At 55.7% G+C, this 23,273-nt stretch overlaps 2 long non-coding RNA genes across 4 annotated transcripts in view; one reads left to right on the top strand and one right to left on the bottom strand.

Annotated features, from left to right (window-relative positions):
* Positions 1-271: 271 nt before the first annotated feature.
* Positions 272-9,614, top strand: LOC133259887 (uncharacterized). Its single transcript, XR_009740567.1, has 2 exons — positions 272-2,062; positions 4,254-9,614. It is a non-coding gene; the product is annotated as an uncharacterized LOC133259887 (long non-coding RNA).
* A 1,194-nt stretch (positions 9,615-10,808) lies between these two features.
* LOC133259886 (uncharacterized) overlaps positions 10,809-23,273 on the bottom strand; it is a 37,602-nt gene continuing 25,137 nt past the window's right edge. Inside the window, exon 3 of one of the 3 annotated variants that reach the window (XR_009740566.1) lies at positions 10,809-15,324. This is a non-coding gene — a long non-coding RNA (uncharacterized LOC133259886). The remainder of the gene's footprint in view (positions 15,325-23,273) is intronic. The other 2 variants (XR_009740565.1, XR_009740564.1) reach the window with 2 other exon arrangements.

Below are 23,273 nucleotides of genomic sequence, written 5' to 3'. Positions count from 1 at the left end.
AGCAGAATCAACAGCATCTCCCACCAGATCCTCCATCCCAGCTGCTATCCTCCCGAAGCAGCTTCCAGGAGGCTGGCTCCAGGATCTGATGAACCTGGGCTCCTGTCTGGCTTCAGCTAGGACTAGCCGTGTGGCCTTGGGCTGGTCACCTACCCAGAGGGACCTCAGTGTCCTTGACGGTGTCACTGTTTAGTCACTTAGTCGTGTCTTGGCGGCCCATGGACTGTAGCTCACCAGGCTCCTACGTCTGTGGAATTTTCCAGGCAAGAACACTGGAGTGGGTTGCCATCTCCTCTCCAGGGGATCTTCCCAGGCTCCCTATGCCTCCTGCACCGGCGGGCGAGTTCTTCACCTCTGTGCCGTTTGGGTGGTTTAGTGTCTTTATCTGCCAACAGCTCACAGAGTTGCATCCTTCTTCGACTGGCAAGCACCTGTCATGTTCCCGGCCCTGTACTGAGCACTGGAGACCCAACAGGGAACAAAAGAAATAAAAAGCACTGCCTCTGTGGATAATGAAAGTCTACAGTGTGGCGGAAGGGCTTCCCCACTGGCTCAGAGGTAGCGAATCTGCCTGCATTTCAGAAGACATAGGCAGGAGACCTGGGTTCAATCCCTGGGTTGGAAAGATCCCCTGGAGAAGAAAATGGCAACCCAGCCCAGTATGCTCGCCTGGAAAATCCAATCCATGGGGTCACAAAGAATCAGACCCGACTGGGAGACTAGACAACAACAGCAGCAATGGTGCGTTAGGCCCTGTGGGGCTCTGCGACCCCATGGACTGTAGCCCACCAGCTGCCTCTGTCCATAGGATTCTTCGAGCAAGAATAGGTGGCCCTAGTGGTAAAGAACTTGCCTGACAATGCAGGAGACATAAGAGACGTGGGTTTGATCCGTGGGTCGGGAAGATCCCCTGGAGGAGGTCATGGCAACCTTCTGCAGTAGTCTCGCCTGGGGAACCCCATGGACAGAGGAGCCTGATGGACTACAGTCCATGGGGTCGAAAAGAGTCAGAAGGTGATGCACACTCTCAGGGGAACATGAAGCAGGGACAGGGACATGGAATACTAGGTGAGGAGGGGAGGTGGAGGGGGGCCTGTGTCCAAGGGGGACACTTGGGGAAAAAGTGTTTCAGACCGGGGGAGCAGCCAGTGCAAAGGCCCTGGGGCAGCATGAGCTTGGGTCATTTCAGGGACACAGGGCAGCCAACGTGTCTGGAAGGGTGAGTGGGGAGGGGGCAGGAGGGAGGGGAGGTCCCTCTGATACGGGGCCTTGTGAGCCAAAGGATGAGCTCAAGCTCGATCCTCGGAGCTCTGGGGATGTGACTCAGCGGGGGAGCAAGGTGGACTGATGCACAGTTTTATAGGACCCGTCTGGCTGAGGGTAGAGAGGGATGTTCTGGAGGGACAGAATGTAGACTTCTGTACCAGCGCAGGTGAGAGGTGACAGCTGCAGAGGAGGCAGAAGGAAGGATGTGGAGACCCCTCTAGGCCTCAGGAAGCCCAGCAGGAAGTTGGCAGGCCGGAGGCCCAGTCTGGGAGGCTGACTGGTTTGTCCAGCCTGGAGCCTGTGACCCCCACCCCCAGCCCGTGCTGACGTGCGGCAGCCCTAGAGCTGGGAAATGTGCCTGGCGTGTCCACCACGAGGCCTGGGCCAGACAGTGCCCGTGGGACCTGCCAGAAGGCTAGGCGGGCACCCTGGCCACAGGCTTGCCCACACGTGGAACCTCTCAAGCCCACTGAGTGGGGTGAGTGGTAATTACAGGACCTGGAGCAGAGTGGGCGGGGACTGTAGACCAGAGCCTCCCCCACAGCCAGCCCCTCTCCTGTTTGCTGAGCACCTATTATGCGCTGAACCCTCACCACACACCATCCCAGCCTGCTGGCCATCAACCCTGTGCCTCTGGGACCTTCACATGACCCAACTTTCGGACGAGGAAGTTAAGTTACCCACAGTCCCACGGGATGAAACAAGACAAGAAGGAGCTGAGATGCACACCGAGGACCCCAAATTTGGCCTTCCTTCTTTGTGGCTCCACTGGCAACAAAGTGCTGCAGAGACCAAGGTGAGTCCAGAGAAGGAGCACAGGACTTTGAGCCGCATGGGGCTTTCTCTGGGCCTTAGCCCCCTGCTATGTCAAGGAAGTAGTCATTCATTCATTCACAAGGGTTTCCTGGGCACCTGCTCTGCACAGGCACTGTGCTGGGGGCTGGAGGACAGCAAGGAGCAATAGACAACACTCCCTCCTTGACAATGGTGACGTTCCAGTGGAAGAAGACAGACAAGCATTATAAACAAGTATGGTAACCTTCTAGGATAAGCTCTGAGTCCTAGGAAGAAAATAAAAGAGCCTGAGGTGATGGAAATGAGGGGCTGGCCAAGGGCCCCTCTGAGCTGAGGCCTGGGGAGAGCTGAAGGAAGAGAGTTCTCTATTCCAGAGGAAACAGCAAGTGCAAAGGCCCTGAGGCAGCAGCATGATTGATGTATTTGTGGCACAAGGAGGAGGTCAGTGTGGCTACAGTTGAGCAGAAAATGGGGGAGAGCAGGTGGGCTGCGGTGGGGGAGGGAGGGACGTTAGAGGGGGCTAGGAGGTGACGGGGTAGAGTCACACCCCCCCACCAAGCCTGTGGGTGACTGTAAGGACTTTGGCATCTGCTCTGAGAGCAGTGGAAGCCATGGAGTATTCTGAGCAGAGGAGGGCCAGGACCTGTCTTGGGTTCTCAGGGGATCCCTCTGGCTTAGGAGGCAAGAGTGGAGGCAGGAAGAGCCCTGAGGAGGCAGCTGCAAAAGTCCCAGCAGGAGAAGGCAGTGCTGGATCAGGTGGGCAGTGGAGACAGACCCTCAGACACTTGGACGAGCTCACTGGTGGGCCAGCCAGGGTGAAACTCAGGCCTGGAGCCTGGGCAGCCAGGGATGCCGTCACCACAGTGGGGAAGACCCCAGGTCTTTGCTAGAGGTTGGGGGCCCTTCTGGGCAGGAGGACCCACCCAGAGTAAAAGGGGGTACCTAGGGCTTCCCAGGAGGCTCATGGTAAAGAAGCCGCCTGCCAATGCAGGAGACACAGTTTGATCCCTGGGTCAGGAAGATCCCCTGGAGGAGGAAATGACAACCCACTCCAGCATCCGTGCCTGGGAAATTCCATGGACAGAGGAGCCTGGTGGGCTACAGTCCATGGGGTCGCAGAGTTGAACACAACTTAGCCACTGAGCAAGGTCCACCACAGTCCTGCCTCAAGCACAGACTCAGTGAAGAGGCAAGAGTGGAGGCAGGTACCTACCCCACAGACAAGTAGCCCTGGAATCTGAGACCCCAGAGATGAGATGCTCTCCCTGGTGAGAGCTCTGCAGATACAGTGCACCCCTGACCCACCCGACCTCCCACCCCACAATAAGTGGATTCGCTGCTCTTTGCTGTGCCCAAGCATCCCCCTGGGCTCCCTGGAATCCCAGGAAGCAGCAGAGATGGGATGGAGCAGGCTGTCTCCATCCTCCATGGTCCCCTCCACCCACCTCCCCCTGCCAGCCAAACAGGGCTGAGGACTCGTGGCCAGCTCTTCCCCCTCACCTCTGTCCACCCTGGTCCCCTTCCCCTCTTTCCCTGCCCACACCACCGCTGGCTCCTACTCATCCCAACCCTGAAGCCTTCAGAGGTGACCCCAGCATCCCCTGTGGGCCCTGCAGCTGGGAACTTGGCTCTGGCCCCCATCGCCTCACGCTCCATCTTCTCATCACTCATCTGCGGTACTAAGTTCCCATTTCACTGATGGAGGAGCTGAGGTTCTGAGACAGGAGGCTGGTTCCCAAGGTCGCAGGCAAGGTCAGCAGTGCCAGGACTCAAACTCAGGTCTTGATTCCTGACCTCCTAACCTCAGAGTGGTACAGCTGCTCGCTTAACTGGGCAAAATCGACCCAAGACAAAGATTAGGATGCAAGCTGTGTATTTGGGAGGATGACCCCAGAAACATCGGGAGGGAGTGCGGAAGTGGGGCAAGGGAAGGGTGAGCGGGTTACCTTTGTGAGCTCAGCCCCCCGGAAGCTGGGGGAGAAAGCGCATTTATGCACCCGTACTCACGCACCTGTTTCCACCCTTCTGCCCGGCACTCCACAGCCCCAGGAAGCCCTCAGGCAGAAAGAGTGAGGACAGTGACCACAGCGTGAGCTCCCAGGTGGGCACCGCAAGGACCTGGGGCTGTGCTCCCCCAGAGGGGTCTTAGGTCCTTCCTCTTCCCCACACCACCCACTCTGGTCCTGCCGCAGCCCTTCTGAGCCGCAAACAGAAGCCTAAGAGACAAGAGCTGGTACCAGCGGGAAAACGGAGGCTGACAGAGACCGCCCGCACGCCTCAGCCTGCTCAGGGGGCAGTGGCTGAATGCCCCTCCCTTGTGGGCCTCCCGACTTCTGGAACGCGCTGGCCCCGGGATGCAGACGGCAACGTGCAGTGGGATGCAGCCGAGTTACATGATCACCAGCAAGTCCCTCCACCCCTCAGAGCCTCAGTTTCCTCATCTGAAGAAGGGGATCGTTAAAATCAAAAAGCCAACTCGCAGGATTTTCTGCAGGGATTCAAGGGGACAGAAAGATATAAAGGGCTTAATACAGCACCTGCAAGGAGCAGGAGATGCTTCTATAAATATTTGCGTTTCAGTGAGAGGGGGCCTGTGTCTCTGGCGTTTAGTAGACAGAAGCCACTATTATTGTGGTTGTCCTGGTGATTAGGGACCCTCTCCCTGAGGACCCAAGCCCAGGCCGCTTCTGTCGAGACAAGATATGGCTGGGTCAGACCTCCCAGGTCCCCCAGCCTCTTGCTCAAGGCTGCCTGAACTTTGGGGAAACAGAGGAGGAGGAGGAAGGGGTGGGAGCTCGGCCAGGCCGGCTGGCGGTAACCGCGGACACTGACCCTGCCCGAGAGGCCCGTCCTCGCCCGTCCACCCCTCCACCAGCGCCGCCTGCCCCTTCCACTCCGGGGACGCCTCGTCTTACACAAGACAGGAAGTGGGAGGCCTGGGGGGGGCGGCCAGTGACGCCAGGGCCCCGTGTCCACCCGGCTGCAGACGGGATGGGCAAGGGAGGCCCCCGCCAGGCTTCCTGTGTGCTGAGCACACTGGGCAGAAAGGAGAAGTGAGGCCCAGGGTCACAGGGAGATCCAGGCAGCATCCTCCCCTCCCCGGCCCAACTGTTCCGCCTGCCCTCCCTGACTCAGGGGCCCTGAGTTCAAATCTCAGCCCAGCCATCTCCCAGCTGCGACTTTGGACAAGGCAGTGCTCAGCACCTCTGTTTCCCGTCATTGCTGGGGAGCAGAGACGCTTCTCCTCTAAGCCTCCCACCTCTAGGGTATTGTCATTATCCCCATTTCACAGATGAGGAAAGCAAGTCCACGAGGTTTTTTCAAGCAGCATCAATATACTTGGGTATTTAGGGGCATGATGGGAGAGGGCAAGCCTGAAGACCTACTGCATCCTGGCGAGGCCAACAAAGACCCCTAGACTCCATCCTTAATCCACTCGGCACTGTCGTTATTCAGTCGCTCAGTCGTGTCCGACTCTTTGCGACCCCATGGACTGCAGCACACCAGGCCTCTCTGTCCATCACCATCTCCTGGAGTTTGATCAAACTCATGTCCATTGAGTCAGTGATGCCATCCAGCCATCTCATCCTCTGTCGTCCCCTTCTCCTCCTGCCTTCAATCTTTCCCAGCATCAGGGTCTTTTCTAATGAGTTGGCTCTTTGCATCAGGTGGCCAACGTATTGGAGCTTCGGCATCGGTCCTTCCAATGAATATCCAGGGTAGATCTCCTTTGGGACTGACTGGTTTGATCTGCATGCTGTCCAGGGGACTCTCAGAGTTTTTCCAGCACCAATAGGCATTGCTAATCAATTATGATTCTCCCTCCTAGGAGCCCAGATGCAGCCTCAGTACAGCTCTTCAGCCACTGCCCCTCCAAGCCCCTAAGGCCTGAGTCAGGAGGGAGAGAAAGTCTGCTCCCCCAACTCAGCAACAGTCTGGATCAGAGGAAAACTTTCTCAAGAAAGAGGCTGCCCTCTGGCAAGCTGTCTTTGGGTATTTCTCAGCAATCAGGGACCCTCGAGTATATCTATACCTATCAGCCCAGACTCTGAGGGCTCTTCCTGGAGCAGTATATTGAGGGGATCACCGGCAGAGTCTGGGCTTTGAGGGAGACGTTAACACAGTAACGGGCTGGGTTTGCCCTTGGAGAGGAGGGTTTGGGGTCCAGGGCTGGGCAAGGAGGGGGCCAGGAGAAAGAGAAGGCCAGATCGCCAGCATGCTGTGGACTCTCAGCCACGCTCGGGAAAGTCCAGTGACCCACAGCCCTAGGGAGGGTCGTGTAAGAAGGAAAAATGAAACCAAATGCAGAGCCCTGGGCCTCCGGCCAGCCCTGGCCATCTAGCCCTGTGTTCACTGCCATCACGCTGGTCCAAGCCGCCATCAGCACCCGCCTGGACATCTGCAGTTGTTTCCAACCTGGTCTCCTTGCTTCACCTTTGTCCCCTACACAACCTTTCCACATGGCAGCTGGAGGGATCAGAAATATAACCCCGAGCAAGCCACACCCCTGCTTCAACCCCCCAACTGCCCTTCACAGTTAGGATAAAATCCAGATGCCAGATCCTGGCCGCCAAGCCCCAGGTGCCTGGCCCCTTCCTCTTTCCAACACCATCTCCTGCTTCTTTCCCTATCACCGACGCCACCCAGGACCCCCCAGGAAAACTTGCTACTCCTTAAGGAAGCCAAGCTGATTCCACTTCAGGCCTTAGTTCCCTCGGGTCCCTCCACCTGTAACGCTGTTCCCCCATATTTCCCCTTGGTGGGTGCATCTCATGAATTAGGTCTCCGGAAATGCCACCTCCTCCCGGAGCCCCCGCCCCCGCCTCCCCAGGCCTCCCTTGCCGTCTCCCCTGATGCCCTGCATTGTGTTCCTCCGGTCATGTCATTGTAGCAGCCCCCCAGGCCTGGAGGGTTGTGTGCTCAATCGTGTCTGACTCTTTACGACCCTATGGAGCGTAGCCCTCCAGGCTCCTCCATCCATGAAATTTTCCAGGCAAGAATACTGGAGTGGGTTGTCATTTCCTCCTCCAGGGGATTTTCCTGACCCAGGGACTAAACCCACATCTCCTGCATCTTCTGCATTGGCAGGCAAATTTTTTACCACTGAGCCACCCGGGAAGCCCCGAAACTGTCTGCTTATTGGTTTACTTGTGTGTCTGTCTCCTTCACCAGAATGCCAGCAGACAAGCTCTGTGCCCACCTGGTCACTGTGTCCTCAGCACCCACACACAGTAGGTGTTTAACAGATATTTCTTGAAATTGAGAGGAAATAGCGTAAATCGCCTAAGGAAATTCTCACTGGGATCTTCCGAGTCCCCATTCACTGTCCCTCCCTGGGAATGACAAGGTGGTCCCTTAAGTGCCATCCACCAGAGGGTGTACAGGGCTGGGTAAAATTCTGATTTCAGTGGGAAGGTGATGGGTTAGTGATGTCTGCCACAGAGCAGGCACGGTGGGGCGTCTGCATGCATTCATATCTGGTCTGCTCGATGCTGTCTCCACAACACCCAGGACAATGTCTGGAACCCAGTGCTCAAGAAGTATCGTGGAAGTTCAAATACATGGGTACTTCATCTAACTGGCTACTTTTTTCAGAGAGAAAAATACCGCTAGCTCGTCTAACTAACAACTGTTGGCCAGCCATTCAGCCAGTCCCCAAGGTGTGCTAAACCTGAGAACAGTCTGGGGAGAGACTCTGATCCTCTGTTTACAGAGGAGGAAGCCAAGATGACAAGATTTGATTGAGGTCACCCGGCTGGGTTTAGTTGACCCCAAAGTTCTCCCAGAACTCAGTCTTGCAGCCCGGTGTGGGGGAGATGGAGACCTCACCCAGGCTCCTGCCCTCCCCCAGGGCATCCCTACCCCACTCCCTCTGGCACAGGGGCTGCAGAGAGGCGGCCTCTGCTTCCCTTTTGAGGCATGTCACACGGCTGTGGTTAAACGGAAGCAGGGCCCCTGCCCATCCCGGGCGCGGACCTCCGAGGGCCCCACCCTCTCCATTCCCAGCTCAGACTCTTTCCAGCTGACCACGGGGGTGTCTGTTCCCTGTTCCTCTTTTCTCTGGGCAGGAGGAAGTGGGTGGGGCCATGAGACAATGCAGAGACTCAGTTTCCTCATCTGGCAAGTGGGCTCAACCCCGGACACCTCCAGGAGTTGGTCTGTGGTGGAGATTCAAGAAAATTCGTGAAAGATGCCAGGCCAGGCTATGACAGGCGGTCAAGCAGGAGGGCAGAGGTGGGCAGAGGGGCCTCTGGACCCCATCCCCCTCTTACCCTAAGGGCAGCCTCTCCATCACCTTCAGTGTAAGAGCGGGCTGCTGCCCCCGTGGAACCTGCCCCATCCAGCTCTCAGCCTTCCCTACTCCTCACTCCCCCTTCTCCTCACAGCTCCAGCTTCATGGGCTTTTGTTTTATTTTGTGCTTGCTTTTCACATTTATCTGTTTGGCTACTTCCAGTCTTGTGGCTCGTGGGCTCCTCGCTGCGGCAGGTGAGCCTCTCGCCAGCTGTGGCTCGAGGGTTTCTCTCTGGTGGCGGCGGGCAGGCTCAGCAGCTGGAGGCACAGACTTGCGCCAGGCGGAATCAAATCCGTGTCCCCCGCATTGGAAGGCGGATTCTTAACCACTGGACCACCAGGGAAGCCCCTACACGGTCCTTTTAGACTCCCTTATTCATTCTGCTTTGCCTTGCCACAGGGCCTCTGCACACGCTGGGCCTACTGCTGAAACACATGTTCCTCCCTTCCTCAGGTCCTTCCCCTGCTCACGCTCCAGTTCTCAGGTCAGTTCTTTCTAGGTTCCTGACCTCCCCAGTCATGTTTCAACCCTCCTGCCCCACTGTGTGCTTAGCCACTCAGTCATGGGCGACTCTTTGTGACCCCCATGGGCTGTAGCCTGCCAGGCTCCTCTGTCCATGGGGATCTTCCAGGCAAGAATTACTGGGGTGGGTTGCCATGCCCTCCTCCAGAGGATCTCCCCAACCCAGGTGTCCCACATTGCAGGCGGATTTTTTACCATCTGAGTCACCAGGGAAGCCCAAGAATAATCGAATGGGTAGCCTGTCCCTTCTCCAGGGGATCTTCCCCACCCAGGAATCGAACTCTGGTCTCCTGCATTGCAGGTGGATTCTTTACCAGCTGAGCTGCCAGGGAAGCCCCGTTACAGGTCCTGAAATCACCTCAGGCTTGTCAGTCATAAACGGATGTTTCCGAGGGTGATTTGATTAACATCCAGCTCCAATACTGGGCTGTGGGCTCCCTGGGGCAGTGGTCATCGTCTCCCTGGTGCCTGGCAGAGAGGAGGTGTTTATATTTGTTGAACAAATGAATAAATAAATGGCAAATGCAGAATGAATGTGGCAACAGACACGCGTGCCCTCCAGATGCCCTCTCCCACCTCCCGCTCTGGCCGTGGGCCCAGCCCCACCGCTGCCCTGCCCAGAGCCCCTCTCCCAGGAAGGCTGCTTCAGCCCCCACCCCGACCTGTCCCCTCCCTCAGCTCTCAGCAGAGAGAGAGAGAGAGACTTCCTTTCCTGGACAGAAACCAAAGGGATGGACCTCAATCGTGGGCTTTCAGACTGGCTTCCCCTGAGCCTGATATTCTAGGGCCGAGCCTTGGAGCCAGCCTCCAACATAAGTCAAGGCCGGGAGGTCTCCCATCCCTGACTTCAAGCAGAACAGTCCTCCCCCTTTTACTCATGTTCTATTCAGGGCAGTCCCAACTTAGGCACTTTAACAGGAATTCAACCATACATGCTCAGCAGAAAAATCAAGTCTCAGAGCGAGAAGAGCTGACCTGGTAGGCGTGCCAGGAGGGGGAGATGTGGGTTAGCAGTGCCCCCAGGGTCTGAGTCTGCTCAGACGCAGCCCTGCTCCCTTAGTGCAGCCCCCAAACACCAGCCCGGCCTCCCCCCTGGTGGGACCTAGTGCTGGGAAGATGGCACAGAGTGCGTACATCCGCTTCGGTCGGGGAGGGCTGTGTCCTTCCTGTGGAATCCCCGAGGGGAACTTGGCCGTGGCCAATTTCCACCTTACGGGCCAGAGTTTGAGCCTGCCCCTGGGCGATGTGGGCCACCGCCATGGGATCTTCTTTCGAACAGTGGGTACCATGGCTCAGAGAAAAAGGAAAAGAAAAGGAAACCATCGGACAAGATGTTCCCAAAGGGAACACGGAGGGTGAACGGAACATTCCTAAATTCCATTCCTGCCAAGTGTCATGGCCCAGGCTACGATAAGTTCTGGGCTCTGTTCCCCTTTGCTTTGGGCAGAAGGGAGGCTCAGGGGCGCTCGCCCCACCTCTTGGACCCCTCCCTCACTGTCCCCCAACGCTGGCAGATCTAGGCAGTGCCCTGGGTTGAGAGGGACCCGTCAGCTCTCAGCCGGAAGTTACCTCGGCCGCAGGGACCCCACAAGCCGCACCTCTGAGCAGCTGCCGAGACTGTTGCCAAGCAGTGTTCTGGGGCTTCCTTGGTGGCCCAGTGGTTAAGACTCTGCTCTGCCAGTGCAGGGGCCGCGGCTTCGATCCCCGGTCAGGGAACTAAGAGCTCACTGGCCATATCGTACGGTTAAATTTTTTTTTGATCATAATAAAATTAAAACAAAAATTTTTTTAAAAACCCACAGTGTTTTGTGCACCTACTGTGTGCCAGGCTCCATGTGAATAAGACGCCATTCCCACTTGCTAGAGCTCACCTTCAGAGTGAGTTCAGGGTGGGCAGAAAACACTGAGCAGATGACCAGATAAGTAGAGAGAGAGAGAATGGCAAGCTCACCAGAAAAACGAATCAGAGTCAGGGACAGAGGAGGGTGGGGGGGCTGTCGCTGTGGGTGAACTGGGAGGACCCTTGCGGGAGCAGAGGCCTGAGTTAGGAGGGGAGCAGGTCAGAGAAAGGTCCAGAAGGCAGTGTCCCAGAGTGAGCTGCAGCAAGGCAAAGGTGGGAACGGGCTGCGGAAAACTTGGTGTGTTTAAGGAGGTGCATACGAAAGTCCTTGTGGCCAGAGGGCAGGCGGTGGGAGGCAGGGTCTGCGGGGCGGGGAGGGAGGCGGGGGCCTGGGAGGGCTGTGAAACGGGCAGCGGTGAGCTGATGGAAGTTCTAACAGGGTCCTTCTGGAAGGTGGCAGCAGGGAGGAGGGGATGAAGAGGGACCAGGTGCTGGCAGAAGAGGCGAGAGACGGCCGCAGTCTGGATCCAGTCAGGAGGCAGAGCCAGCGGGATTTCTGATGGAGTGGATGTGGGGTGAGAGCGAGCTGAGAGTGACTCCAGGGTCTGAGAGCTGATCCCCTCCTGGGTTGGGGGCAGTGTCGTTTTCTGAGCCGGGGAAGATGCAGGGAATTAAATGACATCTATGTCTCTGATTTGGGAAACTGAGCAAGACAGAGAACCGGGAGGAGGAAGAAACTGGTCTCAGGCAGACCGAGTGGCCTGAGCCATCGATGGACATGCAGACAGGGCCTGGGGAGACCTGGTCAAGAATGAGAGGCCCTGTGTGGCTGAGCTCACCAGGCATGGGGTCAGGTGAAGGCAGGAGAGAGTTCCGCTCCCCTTCAAGGGCCATTTCTGAGGCCTGAGAAAGAACAGGCGGGGAGGACAGAGGAGAACCAGAGAGACCAGCCTCTGCAGCCCTGGGAAGACAGTGCCAAGGTGCGAGGAGTGACTCAAGGGACAAGTAAGAGACGTCCCGGCAAACCCAGCCCACCTTTGCAGCCTGGATGTGGGATGTTGGTGAGGCTGGAACTGCCGGCCAGCCCAGATGAGCCCCCATCACCTTTAGAGCCCAGATTTCTCTGGGGCAGACGGAGAGACTGTGTTCTGATTGGTCTGAAGTCAGCCACAGGCATTCTTTCCCAGCTTAAAGGCAAACATGTGACTCCACTGTCACATGGGACATGAGGGGAAGTCTACGGGGACATTTAGACAATATTTTCCTGTTTGATAAAAGAGTGAAATTCTAGATGAAAAAGATCTCTTTCCTGCCCAGCCCCCTTCCTTTCCTGGTCAGGATGTGGTCATGGGGATGTGATGACTGGTGCCACAGCAGCCACAAGGGCCCATGAGGAAAAAAAGAAGGGGAGAGAAATTAACCCAGAGCCCAGACTCTTGTTATAAGGTTTAGCTAAATGTCTTTACTTTTCCAGGCATGGAAGATCTCATCGGGATAAGAGGAAAATGAGAAGGAACCCTGAGATGGGAGAAAATAGAGAGGAGGTGTGAGAAGGCCTTAAAAGAGTCTTTTAGAGGATTTCATTTAGGGCAGCATTTTTCTCTGGTCCGTGGGAGAGAAAAAAGCCAGCCTCACAGATACTTAAACCCTCACCTAGGATGACACTTAAAACTTCATTCTAGAAGTCCAGGATGACATGGGTAGACATATCTAATGGTACAGATGGGGGAAACCGAGCCCCAGGGAACTTAGCAGCTGCCCACGGCCACACAGCAGAGAAACACCAGCTCACGCACCCAGCCATGCTGACTGCCTCCCAGGTCCTCATCCGCCAATAGGGATAAGAGCAGCAGGTATCGGGACTTCCCTGGTAGCCCGGTGGTAAGAAATCCACTTTGCCACACAGGAGATGCAGGTTCCATCCCTAATCAGGGAACTAAGATCCCACACATGAGGCAAGTAAGCCCGCATGTCACAACTACTGAGCCCCCGAGGTCTGGAGCCCGCGAGCTGTAACTAGAGAGCCTCCATGGCTTGGATGTGGGGTTAGAGCAGAGAACAAAGGATCCCACATGACGCAGCGAAGACCCTGCATACCACAACTAAGACTGGCCCAGCCACACAGATAAATATTAAAAAAAAAATTAAAAAAGGACAGCAGGTGTCCATCTGACGTGTCCTGAGTCTCAAGAATCCACGAGCACTCAGCACAGTGGCCGAGATAAAGGGGGCTCAACAATGCCCAGGCACAGGGCCTGGTCCGTGGCAGGCTCCGTGAGTGTGAGCCGCTGTTTCTGCGAGTGGTAGGTGGTCTACGAAGGACGCGCCCATCCACTCAGCACCTCCTGCATACCAGGCACATTTCTAATCCAGAGCTCCCGGTATTTTGCTTCATCCCCCACAACAAACAGCTCAAGAGGCTTCATTCGCTCCCCAACTTAGAGCTTCCCTGGCCCCACGTTCCACGAAACACCCTAACTCCCCTCCAAGTCCTCACTGACCCCCACTGAGTTCCCTTCGCCCCTGCTTGTATGCCTCCTGGGGCAGGCAGCTCACTCCCGAGGACCCCACTTTCCAAAGTTCTTGGTCCCTGTGTGGCCCTAGGCAAGCGTCGAGGGCCACTCTGGGCCTCAGTTTCCACACCCGCGAAAGGGTGTGAATCATAGTCGCAGCCCCTGGCTGGTGGGGAGCCCCAGGACGGCCCTCGGCACAGCGCCTGGCCTGCAGCCAGTGCTCAGCCAACACGAGTGTGCGGGCATCAGCCATCCCCGTTACATGGGGCCTGCCTGGCCTCTCCTATCCTGCCTCCTGCTGGAGCCCTGGGTCTGTCCAGGTGTGGCCGCCAAGGGGCCCCGAGTGACCTCTGTCCTGACCCAGGAGCTGGAGGAAGGGAAGGGAGGTGCTGAGTCCCCCGGGCCCGCCCGCCGCTGCACCCTGCGGCCCCCGGCTCCAGCTCCCGCCTGACCCAGGGCCACCCCCACCTCTGAGGACCCATTGTTCCTGTCTGACTCAGCTCCAGGGCCCTGGGCCTGCCCAGGCTCCCACTTCCCTCCAGGATCCTCCATCATCCCCAGGGCCAGGGCCTCCATCAAGGGCCCCAGATGAGGTGCCAGGTGCGGCAGCGACTCAGCCGTGGGAGCACGAGCTCTAATCCCAGCTCCGTTCTCCCCAGCTGCGGGACCTCAGGCCCTCTGCCTTCCGCAGCCTTGGTTTCCTACTCTGTTCAGAGGGGCGTGACAAGACCTCACTGCACTGCAGTGAGCAGCCTGTGATCTGCGGGGGGCAGGGCGCCCGGCACGTCAAGAGCCTAGGGGAGCATCAGCCCCACTTCCTCTGCTCCCCGCAGGCCTGGAAGACGGAGTCAGGAACAGGCAGATGCAGGGGCCAGGAAGGGGTGACCGGCCCTGAAGCCAGAGGCCGGAGACCGTGAGCAGAGCACTGGATGAGAAGCCCACGGCCAGGTCCTGGCTCCAACCCTGCTGTGTGATCTTGGACAGACGATGGACATCTCTGGGCCCCAGAATGCGGGAAAGAAAAGGCTGGGATCCTCTCTCCCTGGGAAGCAAAGCAGGGGGGAGGAGCCAAGTTTTCTTTTCATTTTTTTATTTTCAGCACAAAGGGCTTGAATGAAAACCAGCTGCACAGACAGAGAATCCTATTGTGAAGGCACCCGAGACTCCAGGGCAGGCGGAAGAGGCAGCTCTTGGGTGTTGGGCTGGGTAAACAGAGGTTGGGGTATTGGCCAGACACAAGAACAGGCAGGGGACAGCTCCCCCCTCCTTTAGAGCACTAACCCAGGAGGCTGGGGCGCTCCCTTGGGCGTCTCCAGCTGAGCCACCATCTCTGCTTCCAGACACGGGCCAGCCCTTTCGCTTCTCAGAACCTCTGCTTCCTCATCTGCAAAATGGGTACAGCCGTCAGCACTTCTCTTTTTGAAAGGTGTGTTGTAATAAGCTCAGGACAGTCTCCTCAGACAAACAGCGTTGGTCTAATCCTGGCTCTGCCACTCACTGACTGTGTGACTCGGGGTTTCTACTTTTACTTCTCTGTGCCTCAGTTCCCCCATCTGTGAGATGGGCACAAGAGCAGTACTAACCCCCTGGGAAGATGAACCATTTATTACGATCCGGGATCATAATAAATAATGATAATAAATAATGATCCCGGATCATAATAAATAGTGACAATTATTATTTTCTTCTTATTTTTACTGTCTCATGAGCTCAGTCTGCTAAGGCCCCATCCTCAGGAAGTCTTCTTTCCTCTGAGTGACAGTTCATCTCAGCACTTCCATCACGTAATCCTGGAGTGCTTGCTATGCACTAGTCTTGGCAAAGCCAGCATTCCAGAAGAAAGATGTTAAACGCCGGACTCGTGTGTGAAGGGTTCGGCACCCAACAGGTGCTCAGTGATATCATTCACCCAACACCTGGCCCCCATGGCTGCCCTGTGCTGGGTTCTTGCCGGCCTCTGGAGATACAGCCCTCTTTGGGGTCCCAGTCAGGGGGTCCAGCTTGGGATGGGAAATTAGCACGTGAAAGAGGCAACATTCTTCGACAGAGGAAGTCCAGGTCACCTCAAGAGCCAGAGGAGGTCAGGGTGGGCTTCCTGGAGGAAGTGAAAAAAAAAATAGCATCTATTAAGAATTACCTTACGTGGCACATAATGCTAAACAGCTGGGCACTGTTCTCTTTAGCCCTCTGGGCAAGGCTTTTTTCCTCACACACCTATTCTACGGGTTAGAGACTGAGACCAGTGAGGTCCAGTGACCACACAGCAAAGACATGGAAGAGCTGAAATTCAAGCTTCACGGTCTAACTCAGGCCCTGCAGTGCTCTCTAGACTGTCTCTCCAGACTGTCTCTTGGATCTGACTGCTGCTTCTGCCCAGACCAGACTCTCACCATCTCCTCCCTGGCAAAAATTGCCCCAAGGCAGCCTCCTCTGAAGCCTCCCTGCACTCTCTGCATGTCGTCTGTAGGCCTTGACACACACAGAAAGAGGTGGTGGGTGAGGAACAGGGCGTTCCTGGGATGAGCTCCCGAAAGCCTGGCCCTCCTTCATTCTGGTAAAAAGGAAGGAAGAGAAGGGGCATCTTCTGCGTCCTCCCTGCGTGCCCACTCAGTTTCACAACAACTCGATGAGGTCAGGTGATTCGCATTTCTAGAAGAGAACACAGAGGCAACTCTGCACCCCCTCACCCCGACGTTGCTGAAGGGGTGAGGGGGGTGACCCCCAGGTGAGCCGGGGGCTCCGAAGCGTCTCCGAGTCCCTGTTTGCCTATCTGGGACCTGGGGCCTGCCTCTCAGGGCTGCAAGAGAAACGAGGCACGCGGCCTTGTTCACCTGGGGCCCGGCCGGCAGGAAGCACTCCACAGGCTGAATGATCACTGCTGCTCGTGTTATTACTGTCACAGGGACACGCCTCCCCAGGCCTGGAAGCCCTGGACCTGCAGTCCTTCCTGTAATGAAACCCTCCTGCCAAGGCCTCAGCCAGGGGCCCTGATCAGTCATTTAATTATAATCTTTGGGGGAAAGCACACACCCCCACGAGCTACTGGGGGAGCCGACTGTGTGGCAGGGGTAACCTGATGCCCCTAGTCGACCAGCCCCCAGGCCTTTGTCTGAGTCCTGGCCAGATCACGCTCCTATTTTTCTAACCCCAAACCTGGGCTGGCATGAACTCAATGCTCTGCATTGTCCTGGGACCAGGCCCCCCAGGCTCGCAGGGCCTGGCCTCGCCCTTCCTCCACCTGGAGATCCGGCCCCCAGGAGGCGTCTCCGGGGAAATCAGAAACCCAGCAGGGCCCACTGGGCCGCCTCCTGTGTGTGCCCAGCCCCAGCCCTCCTGCACGTCACTTCACCAAACCTTCACAACTTCCCTGTGGAGGGGCTCACACTACGCCCATTTTCCAGGTGGAGAAACTGAGTCCTGGAGCATCAAATCCTCCCCCAAGCTGACACAGGGGAAAGTGGCAGAGCCTTTCCCAGGAGGTGGGCAGGGTACCCTGGACCCTCAGCTGGAGCCAGGCATCACATCCTGTCAGTAGGAGGTTCTCCTGGGAACCTCACAGAGTAGAGAAGGAAGAAGCTGCAACTATAGGGCAGAGGATGTCATGGCTAAGGGCTAGGATTTCCCCAACAACTGCTCCAAGTTCAAGTCCAGCTCCAGCCCGGCCTTACACAAAACCCCGCTGCTCTCCACACCTTGGTGAGGAGACGATTCAGGTTATCAGCCGTGTGAAACACTCCTCAGCAGGTTAACTGCTCAACTACCAGGTGCTTAAAAAACCAGAGTTTGAAAATGACAAAGGTTACCAGCAGGCACGTAGCAGCTGCAAAAAGGGAATTAAGTGTAAGGACTGCCCACTCAACCACATCACCCATCACATCCCAGGGGCCAGAACTGAAATCAGAGCAACACCAGGGGCTGCCACAGAGTGGAGTAGGGGTGTAAAGTGATGCACATGCCTTTTTTTTTTTTTTTTTGGTCACACTGCGTGGCTTGTAGGAACCCAGTTCCCTGAACAGGGATCAAACCCGTGGCCCCTGCAGTGGAAGCATGGAGCCCTAACCACTGGGTCACCAGGGAATTCAACACATGTCCTCTTAATCCCTCCTGATCGGCGCCTTTCCCATCTTAATATGTGCCTGGGAAGCAGACCCACATGGATGCCACCAGCCCCACTCTCGGCTTCCTGGGGGCTTCCCTGAATGCAGGGACCATCAGAGACCCAGCGGGGAGGGCAAGGGCAGTGTGGGGACAGCTCCCTCCATGCAGGCTGTCCTGGAAGGTCTCAGCTCCTGCCAGGACCCTTTCAGTGCAGCAAGCATCAGCTCCCCGCTGCGGCCAGTCCCACACCGCATCTTTCCTCACGAATTCCCTTAATCCTGCCTGAAAAGTCTCCTTAGTAAACCCTCCCTGGGGTGCTCCATTCCAGAAGGGTCTGTTTCCTGCCAGCCCCTCAGTGTTACAGACATGATATAAACATGGCCCAGTGCTGAGATGTGAGGAAGCCAGGTGACGGCGGCCTGGGGCTCATTAGACTATCTCTTACCAAGTTCTGGGCGGTTGATATATGTTTTCTAAAGAAAGAACGAGAGGACCAGAGAGAAAGCAAACTCAGCAGGCAGGAAGCCCAGCCCATCCGGGGTCCTGAGGGCACGCCCTGAGGTCAGCGGAGGTCAGAGGGTCCACACTCACCCTCTGCTCACTCCTTCTGGGCTCCTTCCCTCTTTCTCTTTGGCTTGAACCTCCCTGCAGGAAGTGGGAACTGCATGGGGGATCACTGCAGAGGGGCCCCCAAGCAGGACCGCTGTGTGCCTCTGGGACCCCTCTGGGACCCCTCAGTTAAGAGAGCAGGCTGCACTGAGGGAATCTTGCTCCATTGGGACCTCACAATCTGGGGGGGGCGGGCAGGGGAAACAGGGGACACTCTCCGGAGAGCAGGCTCCTGGAGGTACTCTCTCCTCTTTAGTTCCTCATCTTCCCAGGCCCCTGTCCAACCCTTTTTGCAGAGAATACTTGGAGGGGTGCGGGGTTGGTGTTTTATTTTGTGTGTGTTTTTAATACCAACATACACAATGACTCAGTGTGTAACTTGTCACACATGCCTAAATGGAATTATTTTGTGTGCACTGTTTTGGTTTGGCATCTAGCCGCATTTTTTTTTTTTTTTTTTTTGCTTTTCCTTTTCTGCAGAAGCCCTCTCTCTCACCATGTTGACTGCTGAGAATGGGATCCTGCAATATTCTTCTGTAAGCATCAAAATCCTGTGCAGGCTCCGGCCGGACAAAGGATTTCTTTATCTGTCTTTTTTTTTAACAAATGGGGATCACGTTGTTTGTTGGCATCTTGCTTTTCTCATTCAGGAAGATGCAAAACAAGGACTGGCGCTCAGGTGTCCTTAGCAGTGTTATTCATAATCGCCAAAAGGTGAAAGCACCTCAGTGTCCATCAGCAGATGGATGCGTGAACATAACGTGCTATATCCACGCAGCAGAGCATTATTTGGCCACGAAGAGGAATGAAGAACTGAGACACGTTGCAGGAGCCTCAGAAAGATTGTGCCCATTGAAAAGCCAGACGCGCAAGGTCATGTATTGTGTGACCTCATTTGTATGAAATATCCAGAACAGATTAACCCATACGGACAGAAGGCAGAGCAGAGGTTGCCAGCGACTGGGAGCAGGCTGGGACGAGGAGTGACTTGTTGAATGGGTAGGGGTCTCTTTTCTGGGGGGCGGTGAATGTGTCTTGGAACTACATAGAGAAGAGGGTTGCTCAACACAATGAATGTACTAAATGCCACTTCACTGTACACTCTAACATCGTTAACTAATCAGTGATTAATTCAAATGACTTGGAGAAGGAAATGGCAACCCACTCCAATATTCTTGCCTGGAAAATCTCATGGACAGAGGAGCCTGGAGGGCTACAGTTCATGGGGTCGCAAGAGCCGGACGTGGCTTAGTGACTAAACCACCAAATGACTTATGTTTTGTGAATTTCATCATACTTTTTTTAACTATAAAAAATATGAATGTCTATATTCCTCCTCCTGAGAACAAAGGCAGGGATAAAGAATCGCTTGCCAATTCAGGAGACGTGGGTTCCATCCCTGGGCCTAGAAGACCCCCTGGAGAAGGAATTGGCAACTCACTCCAGTCTTCTTACCTGAAGAATCCCATGGACAGAGGACCCTAGCAGGCTACAGTCCATGGGGTCACAAAAAGTCAGATAAGACTGAGTGATTAAGCTATAACAAGAATACTGTATACACTGTACTTTTCCTTGAAATTTTTCAGTTAAAAAATAAACCCTAGGGAGAAAAATGCCTGTGTAACTAAGAATGTTTAAAAACAAACAGAAAAGATTAGCCACACAAGGCACCTGGGAAAACCATGAGTCATTCTTTTTAACGGCTGCATGGTAGTCCATGGTGTGGCCAGACCAGAATGGACTCACCCATTTCTCCAAAACAAGGAATGATGAGTTTTCATTTTCATTCTTTTTTTCCCTCCTTTTTTCCCTTACACACAGGATTTTATTTCACCCTTACTCCAATTCTAGGTTTTTGTTCCCATTCCTCAGGTGAGAAAACCAAGACCCAGAAAGAAGAAAGTCAAGACGTGACTGAGCCAGAACTCAAAACCAGGACTGTCTGGCCCCACAGCCACACAGCCCTGGGCCCACTGCTTGCCAGGGAGACAGCAGGGAACAATACTGACCAAGGACCTGCCCCTGAGAGCTGGCAGCTCCCTCACTCTCACGAGGGAGAGAGATGAGAAGGAAGATGAACTGGTGACCTGTGTGCCCTGTCCCGGGCGTCAAGGTTACAGGAAGAAGAAAGGGAGGGACGGGGGAAGGGAATAGTTCAGTCAGGAAAGGCCTCGCCGGGAAGATCACCTGGGCAAAGGCCTGGAGCAGGTCAGAGAGAGTGAACCTTGCAGCTCTCATCCATCTGGGGGAACAGTGTTCAAACTGGAGGGAACAGCAAGTGCAAAAATCTGGAGACAGGGAGAGACAAGGAGCTGGGTATTGCTGGTGTGTGAAGGGAAAAAAGCAAGATCAGGCCACAGAGGGCTTGTAGACCCCCTGAGGAGGCTGGACTTTATTCTGGGAGTCATGGAAGATTTCGTAGCAAGACAGATTGGAAGTTAAATCTGGCTTGTGAAAAGCTCCCTCTGGCCTCTCTGGGTGGAGCAGGAAGACCAGGAGAGCATGTCAATGGTGGCTCAGGCAGGTAGGGGTTGTCATGGAGATGAAGATGGAGAAAAGCTGTCTGGGGCTGAGTGACTGGTCCAGCGGCCGGGGAGAGGCCCTGTCCACCTCCCCTCTACCTATGCATCCTTGAACTTACTCCCCCTTGGAGGAAGCCAGCTCCCTATTTCCCCAGAGAAAGTGCCAAGAGAGGAAGGAGAATTTTGCTGACTCACCGGCAGGGGCCTCCCAACTTCCCATGCGGAAGGATGGACAGGGGAATCTAAGTGCAGATGGTGGGGTGGGGAGCCTTGTGGGGGCTGAAAGCAAATAAATAATTACAACTGTGCTAAGTGATGGAAAATAGGGAGAACTTCCTGGTGGAGGCAGTTGTCTGGGCAAGAATCAGAAGAAGTAGTAGTTTAAGTAGGCCAAAGATAGAAGGAAGAGCATCCCAAACAGATTACACTGCTAAGAGACTAGAGGCAGCCTAGTGAGTTCATGTTCCTGAAACGAGGCCTGGCGGGGCAGATACAGCCCTGAGTGCTGAGCTCAGGACAGACAGTGGCGTCAGCCAGGGAACATACCCAACCTGGTGCCACATGCGGTCAGCTCCCGGCAAAGGACAGCTCCTGCCGCCATGGAAACCATGTGGGTAAAGATCCGCCCGCCATAAACTTCTCTGAGCATCACTACAAGCCAATAAATAAGAGGAAGATTGGAAGACCAATAAAAGAAGTCCCTGAGATTGTTCTTCTCTTCGGAGAGACAAGAAGAACAGGGCCCAGGGAACAGCCAGGTTGTCTCCTTCGACGAGTCACTTGGTGAGAAGGTTGCTGAGAGCTTCCCTGCCCGGCACCAGGCTTCCTGGCTCCCTTATGTGCCTCGCAGGACTACAGGACAGACCAACTTTGTCACCCTTGTGGGGGGCCCCTTGGTGGTGCAGATGGCAGCTGGAAAAGCGGGAAAGCAACCTGCAACAGGAGCTGGCTTGCTGCCCGAGGAGGGGAGCTTCAGAGAGGACAGACAGAGATACCGAGAGAGACACAGGATAGAGACAGAACAAACAGAGAGAAGACAGACGAGAGGAGGGAGCGGAGGGGAGGAGAGGAAAGAAAAGGCAGAGAGCAGAGAGAGACAGAGAAGGGGAGCGATGAGACCACGGAGAGACAGAGAGAAGGGGAGAGGTGGCGGGAGGGAGGGGAACGAGACAGACAGACAGACGCTGAGACGGAGCAACAAAGAGGAAGACCCAGCGACGGAGGGAGACAGAGAGGGGCCCACCGAGCCGGGCTTGGGGAAGGGGGCAGAGGGACCCCAGAGCCCCTGAGTCTCCGTGCCTCCGAGTCTCCAACTCTCCACTGCAGGAGAGATTTTAAGAACCTTGCAAAGATTGCACGGTCTGACTTTACAGCACTAACGCTCACTCATTCGACAAGCACCCACTGAGCGCCTGCTGTATGCTGAGTGCCAAAAACCGTTCCAGGCACCGGGGTACAGCCCCCAGGCCCAGCTCCCCTCCTGGAGCGGATAGCCTGAGGGGACACAGGCATTCTTCACGTGAGCGGATCCATGGCTGTGTTTCTCCAAACTGAGATAAAGGGCTTGGAGGGTAGAGACAGGGAGCCATGGGCAGGGCAGGTTGCTGGGGGCCAGCTGACCCCCAACCCGGAGCCCCAAGAAGGCGAGGTGGGGATGGTGGTGGGGGAGGCCTGCTCAGAGTGGCGACACGACCTGGTCACACCAGGCCTCACAGGACCTGGTGGAGCTTCCTAGTGAGGTGGGGTCCTGGGAGAGCGCTGAGCAGGGCAGGGACACGGACTGCCTCGGTTCCAAGGGGCACCTCTGGCTGCGGGTAGAGAACCAACCAAGGGGCCCAGGGTGGAAGCAGGGGACCCAGGGAAGGGGTGACCACCACGATCAGGGCAGGAGAGGACGGGGTGTGAACGATCAGGCGGAGTCTGTGGAGGTGGGGAGATGGGAAGGAGCCTGGAAGTCCCGCCCTGGTGACACAGGAGGGACTGCAGGGGGGACCGGGAGCCTGTTTTAGGGCTCAGCCTCAAGCGCCCTGAGAACCCCCCTTTCTGATACAATGAACTGCTCCTCCCCCCAGCCCCCACCCATATCACACACGCCAGAGGACTCACACGTTCTCAGTGTCCCTGAAAGACCTTCGGAATCTGGGTGCTTCCTTCTGCTGAAGAGTCTGCAGATAGAAAGAAGCGGGGTGGGTGGGGGGCGGGGAAGAGAAGGAAGCGGCACCTGCCCTCATCACAGACCCATGGACGCCCACCCCACACACTCACCTTCCAGAATCCCTAAGAATGATGGGGAAGGGACTTGCCTGGCAGTCCAGTGGCTAAGACTCCACACTTGCACCACAGAAGGTATGGATTTGATCCCTGGGGAACTAAGATCCCGAATGCCACTCCAAGCGACCAAAGAGGGAAAAACAACAACCAGAAAGAATGATGAGACAGAAGAAAGGCCTCCACCGGAGGTGCGAGCTGAGCCTCTGGTGGCAATCATTTTGAGATCTATAAGTATATCCAATCAACACACGAAAGTCACGCAGTCATGTCCGACTCTTGGCGACCCCAGAACTGTGGCCCTTCAGGCTCCTCTGGTGAATCAACACGGGATCGACACGGGGTTCACCTTAAATTTACCCGGTGTTATGGGTCAATGACACTGAAATGAAGCTGGAAAGAGAGAAGAAGAAGAAAGGCATGCCAGAGCTGGGCAAGGGCTCCAGGGTCCACTGCCTCTTTAGGAAACTTCAGGAGTAAGTGATTCACTCCTACCAGAAATGAGAAGAAGACATGATAATAATAGCAGTCACTGTTCCTGCATACC

This window comes from Bos javanicus, chromosome 13 (genome assembly GCF_032452875.1).
Source record: "Bos javanicus breed banteng chromosome 13, ARS-OSU_banteng_1.0, whole genome shotgun sequence".
Taxonomy (NCBI): domain Eukaryota; kingdom Metazoa; phylum Chordata; class Mammalia; order Artiodactyla; family Bovidae; genus Bos; species Bos javanicus.
Note: the sequence above shows the minus strand (reverse complement) of the source record. Positions and strands in the feature narration are given on the sequence as shown.